We start from the raw sequence: 16052 nt of genomic DNA, 5'->3' as shown, positions 1-16052 counted from the left end.
GGATGCTGTCTAAAGGGCCCTTCAGAACTGAAGGACTTATTACCCCAGCCTCTGGGAGTACTTCCAGCAGAGAGCCCTTAGTTGTCTACCTCCTTTAAGAATTGTACTGATGGAAGAGAGTCACCTCACCCAAAGTCACATCACCTTCCTCACCTGGGGTGTCGTCAACCCATCACTGGTTAATACAGAGATATGAAGCCTGGTACTCTTCCCCAGCATTGAAGCCTGTTACTCTTCCCCAATGTGGAGGAACTTGAAAGAGATATCTCGGCTTCAGAGCTCCTCACGGGTTGGCTGAGGCATTGTCGGAGATCACATTGTAGCCCAGCTTCTTTCTCATTCCAGTCTTCCTTATGACTCCATTCCAACCACACAGGTAGATCCCAAGACCACTTCTAACACATTTTCTGCACACTAATCTGCATCTCAAGATCTGTTTCTGAGGACACCCAACCTGTGACATATCATGAATAAATAAAAGATACCTACTATTTCCACCTCTGTTAAACATTCTGCCGAAGGTCCTAGTCAATGCAAAAAGACAAGAAAAAGAAATGAAAGACATAAAGATTGCAGAGGAGAAAATAAAGTTCTCATTATTTATAGCCAACATGATTGTATATAGAAAATTCTAAATAAACTACAAATAAAGTATTAGACTCAATACAAAATTTTAGCAAGATTCCTGGATACTATAATTTTATATTCCAGTCAAAAGAATTCAATTTGAATTTTTTGAAATATGCCATTTACAAGAACATTTTAAAAATCGAAGAATAATCAATGATTTTTAAGATAATCATTCAGAAAACCACAAAGTATTATTGAGAATCATTAAAGAAGACATAAGTGAACGGAAGGATAAATCACAAGTGTGAATTGAAAGACTCAATACAAAGATGTCATTATTTTTAAATTGTTATAGATCCAGTGCAACATCAATTGCATCAATCAGTAATTGTCATAATAAAGCTGTGTAACAAGCCATCCCCAAATGCAGTGTCACTGAACAATAATCATTTATTTCCCTCTCATGGATCTATAGATTAGTGCTTGATTTAGGTGAGGTTCAGCTGGATCCAACTTGGCTCCAGAAGAGGGTTGGATCAGGTCTATTTCATGTGTCTTTCACTGCTAGGAATCAGTGGCTATCCAAGTCACATTTTTTCATGTAATGGGAAAAATGCAAAAGTCAAACCCAACTGTGCAAGCCTCTTGCAAGTTTCTTTTCACAGCATGTCTACAAACATCTCATTGACCAAAGCTTGTCACGTGACCAGGTCCAGCATCAAAGGCTAGGGAGTATCCTTCTCCCATGAAAGTTGTGGGAGAAAAGGGGAGAATGAGTACATATATTTGTTAAGCAGAGATTACATCTGCCACATTCATCAAACTGAACACTTTTGAGTACTTTTCTGTTTGTATATTACAACAATAAAAATTAAAATTTTTAAAAAATGTTTAAATGTTTATGATATTGAACAAAAAAGTCTAGAAAATGTTCTAAGGCTTAACAAATAGCTTATGTTGACATTTTTATTTAATGATCTTTCACTGAATTCTTACTTTATACCAGGACTGGAGCTAGTAAGCACTGTGGGTGACTGTATCATAGAATAAAGAGAGTACTTTCTCTTGAGAATCTAACACTTAGGTTGAGGGAAAAAAAAAATGTTCAGAGTAACTAGTCTGAGTGAGGAGAAAATTGCTTCCATCTGAAGAAGGGAATATTTAAGAATATTTTATTTGATATATCCACAAATTTGAAATGCCGCTACCTCATTGTTACATTTTCACACTAAAATTATTTTTAATGTGAATATGGCCATCTTCTGGAATTTTTATAACCAGAGTAAGCATGCTATTATGTATTTTGCTTTTCCACCTCTCATTTATGAATGATTTTCTATGTTTCAGGATATTCCACATTTTTTAAATCTTTAAGGACAGTATGGTATCCACTATTATTTGTGGATCACTCAGTTATGTTCACAATTCTTCAGACCTGATTTATTTCCAAATTTTCACTGTTAAACTTTCCCACCTTCAAAAGTGTATGTATGTATATGTATGTGTTCTCATTTTGGGCCATTTTCTCAGAGTGTATTTTTTAAAATATTTGTTTTAGAATAGAGTTAGACTTATAAAAAAAATTGTGAAGACTGCTCAAAAAAATGTGATTTATTTCATTTGTATACAAAGCTTTGTTTGTTCAGGGGACCCTAAAGGGAGAGTACACTCTCCATATGGTGGGTTCTCCATCCTGGAAGCTGTTGCCTTCAGAGATCCGTGAAATTGCTAGAATCCTGAATAACCCTCTCAAGCTCTGATTTATTGCTGCACTTGAGACTTGAATCTTCAAGCATATCCAAATGAGTCTTTTTTCGCTGCATATATTTTAAGTGATTGTTGGAATAACTTAGCTGAAATCGATGATAAGAAAAATGACACAGTACTAGCCTAGCATTTACTGAGAATCTACTAAATGTCAAACACTGTATTAGACACCTTGCCCATGTTATATCATTTAATCCCAACAGTAACCATAAAATAGAGGTATTGGAATACCACTTTATTTATAAGGAAAAGAGTTCAGAGTATCTGGCTTGTAATAAAGGAGTCAGGGAATTTTCAGTTTGTTGAGCTGCAAATCACACTGCAGTTCCACTCCAAACTAAATAAAGCTTGAAATCAGGTCAATAATTTTATTTCATAATTTGTTAAACATATGCACTATACCTTGAACACAGTGACATATGGGGGAAAAAAAGAATAAAAGTATTGGACCCTACTATGGATCAGATTTGTTGAAAGCCTACGTTTGTTTGTAGCCTAAATCCTCCAATAAATTTAAAGGCATATACAATTTTAACCAGAGAATAGGTAATTTGCACACTTCACATGTCTTGTTATTCTCAACAAAGACTGATCCGGTCATAAATATTTTATGAAATCTTCATGTGTTGTAGCAGAGTTTAATTTTCATATGTATTAGAACTCAACTGGAACAAAGCATTGTAATATTTGGGCTTTATGTTTACAAAAGCGATTCAGTGATGTATCAACATTGAAATGGGCTGAAATATTTCCTGGGGCAGTACATGAGATCTGTAGGATAACTAAGGACCTATGTTAGCAAGGAAGACAATATTTTGTTCCTTTCAAGTCTTTAAGTCAGTGCTTAGTTTTCCTAAATTTCATATGTGGAAAACATCCATATATTTTTCTGAAGAGTTTATTTTTAAACACTACGATTTTATTTCTAGTAGCATGTTGTTAGTCTCCATGTAATCATTTTTTTCTCGTTTCTTTTCCTGTGGTTAATTTCTGGTTTCATGCCGTTGTGGTCAGAAAAGATGCTTGAGATAATTTCTGTACTCAAATTTGTTGAGGTACCATTTTATTTCTCAGCATTTATTTTAGTGAAGGCATATCTTAGCCACTAAAAACTTCAATTAAATAACTGCAAACAAATATTTGCTATGATCCCAGAAAGAAAAATATATTCCATAATTGATTATGAAGCCCCAGGTCTGTCTTTTTAGGAGACTGATCAGGTATAGACATATTCTTGTTCCTCTTTTGATATAAATAGGGTTTTAAAAAATGAACAAAGCACAAAAGCTAGAATTGGTCTGATGGGAATATTCAGAACCAAAGGAGCTTCTCCCCTTAGGTGCTAAACACCAGAAGTCAGGAAGTGTCCCAAGTATATTGTGAAAAACTGTGCATTTTGCGATCGAGGTTAGGAAGATGTAAAAATAGGTTGCATGAGTGAGAAAATTCTGCTTGATAGAAGAGGAGGAGACTCCTGAGAATTGAGGATGCCATATGTTAATAATAGTTGCTGTGGTCCTAGTATTTATATCTCTCTAAAAGTAGAGAGAGACATGAATGAAGATTATATTCCATTCTGGGTCCAGAGTCTATAAGAGGGATACTGCTCTTGGATTAATTTAGGGTTTATAGCTTAATAAGCCTTAAATATGTATTGAGAAAATTCTGTAGCTTGATTTTATAATTTAAAATTTTAAAACATATTTCCATGTCAATAATTATAAACCTTTATTATCATTTGTATAAGCTTCAGAGTATTCTATGGTGTGAATGAAACACATTTATCATTCCTCTATTTCTGGTTTCATAGACTCTTTCCCAATTTTCATTGTTGTAAACATAATGACAACATAATAAATAACTTACATAGTCCTGACCATCTATCTTCCTATTTCCTTGAAAAGTTGATGAGTCAAAGATCACAAATATTTTTAAGCTTTTGTAAATAAATTCCAAATTGTCCTCCATGAAAGTTTGTAACAATTTATACCATCAACAGCAGCATATGGAGGTCCTATTTTCTTACGTGGCATATTTCTGTGACATAAATTAATGTGTAGATACATGATTATCCATGATTTTTATCTAAAATGTGAATGAAGCATCAGCATTCTTCCAACCTCCCATTCAAGCTGACATCCAGGAAATATAAATTGCTTCCATTTGCTCAAATATGAATGGATTGTCTTAAATATGTGCCACTGAATTTACTTCTCAAGATGTAGGCAGTTCCCAAGGCTCCATTGTTTGCAGAGTCTGTTTGAATCTTCTTGTCAATACCCAGACGGTATTCAAAAGACCATGCAGTTCTGAACTTACCCTTGCGAGATGTCTTAGAAGTGTCTGTTCTCAGCTGCATCATCCCTTCCTGCTTTGATCTGCAGAATTCCTAAACCAGTTTTGGCATGAAATGTGTCAGTGTGGTTGTGGATACCTGAACATTGTCATGGGAATTTTTGAAAACAAAATTAAAGGGGCATAAGGCATAGGATGGTTTGCTAATATTCATTTCATCCAGAAGCTGGGCTTTGACACAACTGTAACATCAGTTGATATTCTGATAATTAATTATACCTGTATTTTCTTTTTTTTTTTTTTTTCCTGATGAAGCTGAATAAAGGTCAAACTTTACTTTTTTTTTTCTTTCGATCTTTACTGGAGTATAATAGCTTTACACTGTTGTGCCAGTCTCCATTGTACAACAAAGTGAATCAGCTGTATTTATACATATCTCCCCATATCCCCTCCCTCTTGAGCCTCCCTCCCACCCTCCCTATCTCACCCCTCTAGGTCATCACCAATTATCAAGTTGATCTCCCTGTGTTATGCAGTTGCTTCCCACTAGCTAGCTATTTTACATTTGGTAGAGTATAAATGTCAATGCTACTCTCTCACTTTGTCCCAGCTTCTCCTTATCCTCTTCCTCGTGTCCTCAAATCTGTTCTCTACATCTGTCTTTATTATTCCTCTGCCACTGAATTCATCAGTAACATTTTTTTAGATTCCATATATGTATGTATTAGCATAGGTCTTTGTTTTTCTTTTCACTTTGTATGAGAGACTCTAGGTCCATCCACCTCACTACAAATAACTCAGTTTCATTCTTTTTTATGGCTGAGTAATATTCCATTGTATATATGTGCCACATCTTCTTTATCCATTCATCTGTCAGTGAACATTTAGGTTGCATGCATGTCCTGGCTATTGTAAATAATGCTGCAGTGAACATTGTGGTACATGTATCTTTTTGAATTATGGTTTTCTCTGGGTATGTGCCCAGTAGTGGGATTGCTGGGTCATATGGTAGTTCTATTTTTAGTTTTTTAAGGAACCCCCTTACTGTTTTCCATAGCGGCTGTATCACTTTACAGTCCCACCAACAGTGCAGGAGGGTTCCCTTTTCTCCACACCCTCTCCAGCATTTATTGTCCCTAGATTTTTTGATGCTGGCCAATCTAACTGGTATGAGATGTTACCTCATTGTGGTTTTGATTTGCATTTCTCTAATGATTAGTGATGCTGAGCATCTTTTCATGTGTTTGTTGTATGCCTATATTTTCTTATTTTTACCAACCCTTATCTCAGAATTTTGTACAGATCTCCTCACTAGCAAACAAGAGTATACCTGGGCATGTTTATTTTGGTAAGGTTTTCTTTAAAAAAAAAAAAAAAGTCTTCTTTTCAACTCTAGAATTTCCCCAGTTTGGATTTTCTGGTGGATTTCTGCCATCTGGGTGACAGTTGAGACCTTTCCACAATACTGGGAAAACAATATAGAAACTGAAAATAAACTTTGCCAAAAGGTCAGGACCTAATAATAAAGAAACGAGAATAAGCAGGCAAGTGAAAGAGAAATTAAAATACCCCATAATTTTACGTTAGTTCTTTGCATTTTCTTTCTTAGCAAAATAAGACAAATTACTGAAAGAAAACCATATAGAAAAAATACCATGTTATGACCTTTTGTAAATTAAGAAGTGAAATGTTAACAGCACAGAGCTCTGGTCACAAGGAGAGAAGAATAAGGAACTAGAGTTGCCACTTTTTGTCTTTATCATTTCCCTCACCAAGTGAGGCAAAGCAAGGTGGAAAAAGACAAACCCTAACCCACAGAGTCTGGGCTCTTTCTCTTAGAAATTCAAGATGATTTACAGCTAATTTTATCTGTCTGAAACCTTTCTGCAAAGGAACCACACAGATCTCTAGGCAATTGCATGCTCACTGTAGAGGTGAGGAAGCTAAAACACTATTAAAAACACGATCAGTCAGGGACAGAATTGGTCACAGAACTCTGCTTTTATTTTCTCCTCCATGGGTCTCTGATAATTTGGCATCTAGAGTTTCTCTTCTTTACTGAGAAAAGTAAGGAAGAAAAGGGGACCTATAGGAGTATTTGCACCCATCTGAGTCTTCATTTTAAATGAAAGCATCCTCTCAGAGGGCATGATTCAGTATATTTTCTTAATCGGAAATATTTTTTCTATTTCTCTCTCTCCTTTTTTTTTGTTTGTGTAAATCCTTATGTTTTTTCCCCCACCCCAATTTTTTAAGGGATTGAAGAATTTACCTTAGGTGTGAAAGCAAGCATATGTGAATTGTGATTTCCTAGATAATATAATGTTAGGAAACATTTATTGGAGTCATTATGCACAGTCTCCAGAGCCCTGCATAATTACCCCCTGCCTAGTCCTCTGAACTCATCTCCTCCTACTCCTCTGCTTTGCTGCTCCATACAGGTCGCTGAGCCTTCAGCCCTCCATGCTCCTTCCTGCTTCAGGCTTTTAGATGTCCTGTTCTGTCTCCCTAGAGGACTGTGTCCCAGTTGTTCACATTGCTGTCTCCTTCTTGTCATTTAGATTTTAACTCAAACCTTCCTCTTTCAGAAGGGTTTTCTCTTTCATCCTCTGGTCAAATTATAATTTTTCAGAAAGTCAAAATCAAGATTCTCATACTAATCCTGAATTAGTATTAAATTTTTAACTCATAAGTAAGAAAATAATAAAGATGGTAAAGCTTTTTCCAAGGAGAATTTGTGGAGTAAGTGCTTATATATCATTCAGAAAAGGTATACTGAAATAAATTTGCTATGTTAGACACAAAACTGATTATATCCTATAGGGCAATGAAACCATGAAATGTAGGGTTACATTCTCTGCCAAACAGAACCCATGGGTTTTTCAGTTGGACAGTTGTCTTCATGTTAATATGTAACTTTGCAGAGTCTGGACCCTAATCACTGGTAAATACTAAGTCAAAGATGTATTCTTTCTTACCCTTGTACCCTGAGCCCTCAAAACAATGTCTGACATATAGTAGGTGCTCAGCAAATATTGGGGGAGGGGGGGTTGATAGGGTGACCAACAATATCTTAGTGAAAGCAGCTAATGCATATAAATTAGAAAGCAGAGGAAAACTGAGTATCTGATTGAAAAGTGAAAGCATGAACAAATAAAGAAAACAGAAAAATAGAAGGCAATATACAGTAGTGCTGAATAATATACATACGGTGTGTTTGAGAAGCCCTGTCAAGATGATAACATCCACAGGAAAATGTTACAACCTCCAACTATAGAAAGTGTGACAAATACCCCAGAAATATTTATGGCTAAATTTGATGCTAAAGAAGCTCTGTAAAGATAGAATCCTTATTAATGGCATTTACGAGAAGTATAAAGTATGTTTTAATATTTATGTTACAGAATTTGTATTAGTGTATATGTTTAAGACGCAATTGTAGGTGAAAATATGAATGGACATTTGAAATTTACTTAAAGCAAAAATCCATTTATTAAGTATCTACTTTGTTTAAGGTACACTGTATCTCATGGTAGTTTATGATATTTGGCCTCTGTTTTTCACGAAAATGTCTTTATCCTGGTCTGATGAGTGGTAGATAGATCTCAGTCACTTACATATTTGAAAAGGCATAGCATTTCCCTGTGGTGGAACAAAATAGGAGTTAGCACTCCCTTCCTGTTTTGTTTTTGCCTGAGTCTTATTAACTCACTAGTCTATGGAAAATGCAATAGAAATTCTCCAGAATGTTGAGAATTTACACTCTCTCTCGTCTAGTGGAATGATGACATTTTCCCCAGTAGTGTCTCCCTCTTTATTGCGTTCTCTGCATTTGGCTCTTATCCCCGAAATTAACTCACAGATATCTTAAAAATAGAGTGGGGAAAAGGGGGGAGTGGATTTTGTAAGATGTATAATTCTTTAAAGAATTTTTTCAGCCTTTCCCCTAAAACAGAAGTAAACAGAGAAGGAAGGAAATATTAGATTGATAAGCCTGTTTAGAAAGCAAACACATTTTATCCCATTCAAAATTCTTAGCAATTTAACACTTTGTGTGTGTGTGTGTGTGTGTGTAGAAATAAACAAACAGCTTGATGGTGTTATTTATTACTTCAATTCCTCCTTAGTTTACAAACTTAAAAGCTAAGTTAAACTTGAACAATATTTAATTCATCTGGAATTGTATGGTTAGCATTGGGTTTGTAGGAAGAAGAATAACAATATAAAACTGCTGCAACAGAAGAATTTGCATTTCTTTCCATGTAATCATGATAAATTTTTTTTCTAATTAGGGGAACATTTAGTCAATTTTAAGCTTTTCAACTGAACTTTCATTTCCAATGAGAGGAAAACACAGAAATTCCCAAGCCCTCTAGTAATTATTTGCTTTATGGTGCTTAATCATTGACATGACATTTCTGTGAATAATGGTTAGCTTATTTTTGAGGAACTAAAAAGCTTTTTATAGAATCTCACAAACAATCTTCAACAAATAAAAAAGCAAGTTGCATATAAATTATACCAGTATGATTTTTATGTAAAGTTTGAAGACAAGCAAACGTAAATATTATTTTTAAGGGATACTCACATAAGTAGTGAAAGTATTAAGAAAAACAAATGTCACCACAAAATTCAGAATAACTGATATCTCTGTTAGGGAGGGAGGGCTATGTCATCGTGGAAGGAAAACAAGGAGCTTCAAATATATTGAAAACGCTCTAGTTGTTAAGCTGGTTGGTGGGAGCATGGATATTATGTACATTATGCTTTACATTATATATGTATGATAAATATTAATAGCTTTTAAAAATGCCTTATATTTCTTTTTCCAATGTTTTGTTTCCATTGCTATGATACACTAATAATACTAAAGTTCTTTATAAAGTGTCAAAAATTCCATACAGAATATTTTTTAATTGATGGACTAGTATCTAAAAAAAGTTCAGTTTATCCCATGTAGCCAGGAACAAAATAGAAAACCCCAGCAGGTGTGAAAGACTGAGCATGCAGCATAACCTCAGGACATTGATGGGATTCATGCAGGTAGCCTGGAGCCTCAGGCACCTGTGCAGAGTCAGATGAAACATCTGAACCCACCCCACATAAAGCTAGGACTTTGGTAGTACTATGTATATAAAAATAAGATGATCTGTACAAAAACCATTTTAGCAATGGTAGACTAAAAAGAAAACTGTCTAATCTGTGTTTTAGTTAACAGAAAAAAAAAACCTATGGGGTTTAGCAAGGACAAACCGGCCCACACAATCCTAGAATCACATGTCTATGAGGTCCCAAAAGATTCCAAGGAGTATCTTATTAAATAGTGGTAGATGATGTAGTACCCTCAGCATCCTAGCAGAAGTAAATGCTGATTCTCTCTCCACCCAGTCATCACAGAATTCCTACATAGAACTGTAAAAATTAAGAATTTATAATTACCAACAAACACACACAAGGAAATAGGAATCAAGAGCCACAACAAGCAATGAAACCAAAGACTTCAAATACTGAAATCGTTAGATACTGAATATAAAGTAAATATATGTTTAGTATGTTAAAAGATATGAGAGCAATAAAATAGATAAGTTAGGAGAGACTATCAAAAATGACCAAATATGTTTGAAAAAATAGAACTTTTAGAAATAAATTTATAATAAATTTATAAATAAAATAGATGGATTAAACAGAAGATTAGGCCAAACTGAAAAGAATATTAATGAAATGGAAAATAGACCTAATGACATAATGTGATATGTGCCAGGAAATAAACCAAGAAAGAGGAAGTTGTGGTATAGAAAAGAGTTGATCCAACAGAGGAGCATGATGAGGGGAATCCCAAGGATGGTGCAGAAGAACGATTCTCAGATGGCAGCTGTGCACCAGATAGAAAACCCAGCTCGGTTGGGAGTAGGTGTGGTGGCTCTGAGAGGGACTTCTGAGAGAATACTAGACACATCTGGCATCTTAAGAAGAGATCTAGAAAACTGGCAAAAGGTCAGAAACTAGATTATTTATAAGTACATAGAACAAACAGCAAATGAAAAGCAAGAAGACACATTAGTCTTCGGGAAACAACAAACTGCGTAGAAAAGACAGTCATGTTCCCCACCTGCCTCAATTGTGAATGGAGCTCTCATATGATGCAAATACTGCTATGGGTTGGGAAATAACCCTTGGGGACTGAGGGAGAATGGAGTGGGTGGGACCTGTGTATATGATGAGATGTCACTCCCATGATTATGTGACATTATACGGCAAAAGGGAGATGTCCTTTGGTGGGCCTGACCTAATCAGGCGAGCCCTTTAAAGACAGTTTTCTCTGGCTGGGAGCAGAAGAGGAAGTCAGACAGATGTGATCCAGCTAGTCTGGAAGAAAGTGAACACCACATTCTGAGCTGCCTATAGGGGTCACTGTGGCAAAGGACTGTGGGCAGTCTCCAGTCACTGAGCATGGTCCCTGGCTGACAACTAGAAGGAAAATGTGGACCTCAGTCCTCCAGTTGCAAGGAGGTGAATTCTTCCAGGCAGCATGGAAGGTGGCCCTGAGCCAAGATGAGAACCACAAACCTGGCCACAACCCTTGATTTCAGCCTGTGATGACCTGAGCAGAGGACCCAGCTAAGCCGTGGTGGACCTCTGACCTACAGAACTCTGAGCTAAGAAATGGCTATTGTCTGAAGTAAAAAAAAAAAATGAAAAAAAAAGTTATAATTAACAAAGCTCCCAAATTAATTACCTAAAAGAGGTAAAAATGCATAGAGAAGGTGAAGGTTGTGGAGTCAGTGGAGAAGAGGGAGGCATACTGCTGTTTTTCTTCAACTCAGAAAGTATGATAGTACTTTTAATAAAATATAATGAGAGCCACGTATGTAAGTGGGGATTTTCTAGTAGCCATATTAAAAAAAAAAGTAAAAAGAAACAAGTACAATTAACTTGAATGATATGTTTTCCTTGACCCAGTCTATCCAAAATATTTCAACCAGTAATCATTACCAAAAAAATTTATTAAAGAGATATTTAACTCTTTTTTTCCATACTGTGTCTAAAATCCAGGTGTATTTTATCCTTGCAGCACATCTGCATTAGGACTGGCCACATTTCAAGTGCTCAGGAGCCACTCAAGGCTAGAGTTACCTTATATAACAGTGCAACTCAACTATATGCCTGCATAATTTTGATAAATTTTTTAAAAGTTGTAAAGAGTCACTAATGTGGATAGTTTGTCCACTTATTTTGTAAATGTAGAAGTGCACTGATGCCATCAAAACAAGGGACCAAATAATTGAAAAGACCAGGAAAAATGGAACGTCCTTGAGAAAACTCAATGAAAAAGTGAAATTGTGGATTTTCATTCACCATCGGAACATGGGATCTCTTCACTCCTATAGACTACTCTTTACATATTTCACATATTTTTAAAACCCATTCCCTTTCCCTTGTAGGTGAATAAATGTAGATAAGTGACTTTCCCAAGTTTGTTAAGTAAATAAGCAGCAAAGCTAGACTCAAAGTCAGGCAGTCTGACACCAACAACCATGATCATCACCATAGCGCCCTGCGTGGGGATTCCATCCAGATGTACGGGCACAGTTCAGTTCGTTGAAGATGATAAATGTCTAAATAAGTATATTACCTTAATCTGAATGTAATGTTTACTCACATAACAGTGAAAAGATCATTAAGATCTTTCTATTTCTTATTCTTGGTGAAGAAATTCAGAGTAAATATCCCTATTTTAACTACTTGAAGTAATTTGTGACTTTGAGTGAAATAATTTTGTTTTTAACCAAACAGCCATTAAAATATGTTTGAAATAGAAGAATTATATTTCTCAACGAACTGTCAATGTCTTTCAGGAGTTATGCAGTTAGATGGAGTTTTTACAACTGATGAATTCAATACAGTGAATCAATTCCACTGTATTGACTTTCTATTACTGTATAATAAACTGCCCAGAAATGTAGTAGCTTAAAACAACAAACATTTATTATCTCACAATTTTTTTGTGTGGGTCAGGAATCAAAATGCAACTTAGTTGGGTGCAACCAAGGTGTTGGCCAGGACTGCGGTCACCTCAAGCCTCGACAGGGGAGGCTATGTTTGCAAGCCCATTCATGTGGCTGTTAGCAAGAGGCGTCAGCTTTTTGCTGCGTGGGCCTCTCCATTGGGCTACTCATGACATGTTAACTTGTTTCCCCCAGAATAAGGGCTCTGAGGGGTGGGGCTGGGCAGCAAAATAGGAGTCACAGTCTTTCTGTAAGCTAATCTCAGAAGTGATATCCCATCACATTTGCTGTCTTCTGTTCACTAAAAGCAGGTCACTAAGTCCAGCCCACATTCAAAGAGAGGACGTTACAATGGTTGTGGATACCAGGAAGCAGAGATAGATCAGTAGGGCCAGTCTAGATACTGCCAACCGCAACGGTACTTATTTAACACTTCACTCATGGAAAGACGCAGTTCCTTTCCATCATTCATTCAGTAATCATTGAACACCTACTTTGTGCCAGGCCCTAGAAATATAGGGGGGCAAAATATTCTCATAAACCTTCCTATAACCTACAGTCTAGTGTCCTCAAAATTAAACACCTAAATGATTTTGATCAGAAGAACAGAATGTTTTAAACAGTGAGAAAGCATAGTTCAGGAGCTTCTGTCTCACTGACTGCATTTTCCTAACTGCCTAACTGCTACACTTATTAAGCAAATATGGATGGCCTTTCAGTAAAGATGAAGAGTCACCCTGGTTTTCCTAGGTAGTAATTCTCTTATTCCCTTGCTTGACTATACAGATTTCCTAGCTCAGTGAGAGCCTGAGTGATTGCCTTTAATTTCTGTACTGACAATACAATGTAAGGCCTACAGATCAGAAGTTTGAGCTCATGCAGCTGTGGAAAGAAAAGCGGCTCAAGAATTTAGCCTTTTGACTGTCCCTCTAAACTATAAACACAGAAAAATCTGTGAGATCAGTAAGGCTCAATTCAGATACCATGAGCATTCTTTGTCCTCTAACTAAAAACTTAAGAAGTTTTTGATAAGAATTGAAACCAGGATGATTCCCTGATTGCAAAATAAATAAGCACATGATCAGTGATTGAAGTTGCAGGCGAATTTATTTCTAGAATTCTTGAAGTTCTTTCTGTTAACCTTATCAGGCTCTCCCCTCAGTGAATATTTCATATGATGATGGGTGTCTGTATTCTCATACTCTGGTTCATTTCTTAAGAGAGCACCACTAGTGAGTTTTATTGTCATATTAGAGATCGTAACATCTTCAGATTTTCAAAGTCACCAATTTGAGTAGATATGCAGTAGCTTCATGTACACACACACACACCCCGTTTGTCACCCAGTAGTGGTCACATCAGAGATGTCTCAGCCAGACTTATTTTCTACTTAATTGGGTTTAAACAGACTTATTTTCTACTTAGCTGAGTATTTCAACGTGGCAGAAAAGAATGCCTTATAAAAAATTAAAACATATAATTAAGCTTTGAATAACACCACTGAATATATGTGAAGCAAGTTTATGTTGCAAAATCATTTACTGTAATTGCAGATAAGAATGCTGACATAGCTAATAAAAAGAAATATGCCATATATTTGTGATGTACGTACATGTTTTATAAGAACAAATGATAGTCATGCATTTAGATAGTGTAAAATTCACTAAGACTTGAGAATCCACCTGCCCCAGACTCCAGCAGTAGCTTCAGTTCTGGATGGCTTAATACTCTGCTATTGTGTTCCAACTCTGAAAGTTACCACCAGAATAATATACATGTACCTGTTCATAGCTCAGCAAATCACAGAATTTATTACAGAATCTGGTCTGTGAAAAAACAATAATCTCTGCTATTGAACAATTTTAAATGTTTTTCTCCACTTTAATTAAAAATATTCCTTATAGACACACATTCTTTCTTTCCCAAATAATTAGGACACTGACAGTCTCACCCTGAAGATGTGCTAATGGACCCTGAAATATAAGAATTCATTTTACTCTGATTTGTTAACAATAAACATAGTTTAAAAAAGCACTTCACTTATTTATTAAAATTAATGGTCAGATAATTTATTAATGAAAGCATCTATAGCAAATGTGAGTTCCAGAATCAAAGCCCTTGAACCACAGAGTGTTCAAAAGTAAAATAATGTGGACCTCTATGAACTCAAAAAATGGGGTACCTTGGAGCATATTTGGTAACTAGGGATGTTGGGTTGGCAGATATTTGTATACAAAACTAGAATTGATCCCAACATGTCATCAGTAATTGCAAAAGGAGAAATATGTGATCATCTGTTTTGTAATAACCTATAAGGGAAAAAAACCTGAAGAGTTATGTATATCTATAAAAGTTATATATATCTATATATATAGATAGATATAACTGAATCACTTTGCTGTACACCTGAAACTAATACAACATTGCTAATCAACTATACTTCAATAAAAAAAATAATAAAATGAAATCATTAACATGCCTTAAAAAAAAGTTGGCAACCTGTATAATCCTTGATACTTCTGGTTAATGTCATAATCAGAGATAAAGGCACATAGTGCATTAACATCTCCAAAGCAGTGCACTCTGTTTCTTGCCTTTTTTCGTTTATTTTTCTGACATTTTATTGTATGAGATTCTATTGCAATTTAAAACCCATATTTAAGAGGAGTAATTTAGGGAATATCTAACCTGTAGTGGGCTTTTTGAGAAACTTTTTGAGACAAACTAAGTTATTAACTAACTAGTTTAGGATTGAAAGTTTTATGTGTTGTGACAGCTTCCCCTCCCATAGCAGAACAGTCTGGAAATATATCATGATGATATCTGAAGAATGATGTTGAGGTCAGTTTGCTATAGTATGTCCATTTCTGGATGCTTAATGGTAAATTTTAGGGGTCTGAGAATATCTGAGAAGAGTTGGACATTAGAGGTAGTAAGAGAGAAGTTTAATGCCTTGGAAATGTTTTAACAGGAACTTGTCTGGATGAAGCCTAAGAGCACAAATACACTTGGTGTGTTTTTTTTCTTTTCTATTGTGGTTTATTGCAAGACATTGAGTGTAGTTCCCTGTGTGTGGGACCTTATTGTTCGTCTATTTTATGTATAGTGGTTTATATCTGGTAATCCCAACTTTGTGTATTATTTAATGTAAAAACTACTGATACCTGGATATGCAAATATATATGCATTCAATTAAAACAAACAAGCAAAGAAAACATGATCAGTGATTGAAGAAGCCTGCACGTTTTATTTCTTAGATTCTATCTCCTATAGAAATTCACACACTACGTATATATGTATGAAGATATTTATTGTTGTATTTTTTTTGCAAAAGCCAAAGGCATATAAAAATTTTTAAAACTGTAAAGAAACTTAAACTTCTCTTGGTAAAAGAATGCTTACAATGATTAAGCT

The sequence above is a fragment of the Hippopotamus amphibius genome, chromosome 6, assembly GCF_030028045.1.
Source record: "Hippopotamus amphibius kiboko isolate mHipAmp2 chromosome 6, mHipAmp2.hap2, whole genome shotgun sequence".
Taxonomy (NCBI): Eukaryota; Metazoa; Chordata; class Mammalia; order Artiodactyla; family Hippopotamidae; genus Hippopotamus; species Hippopotamus amphibius.
This window is presented reverse-complemented; position numbering follows the sequence as displayed.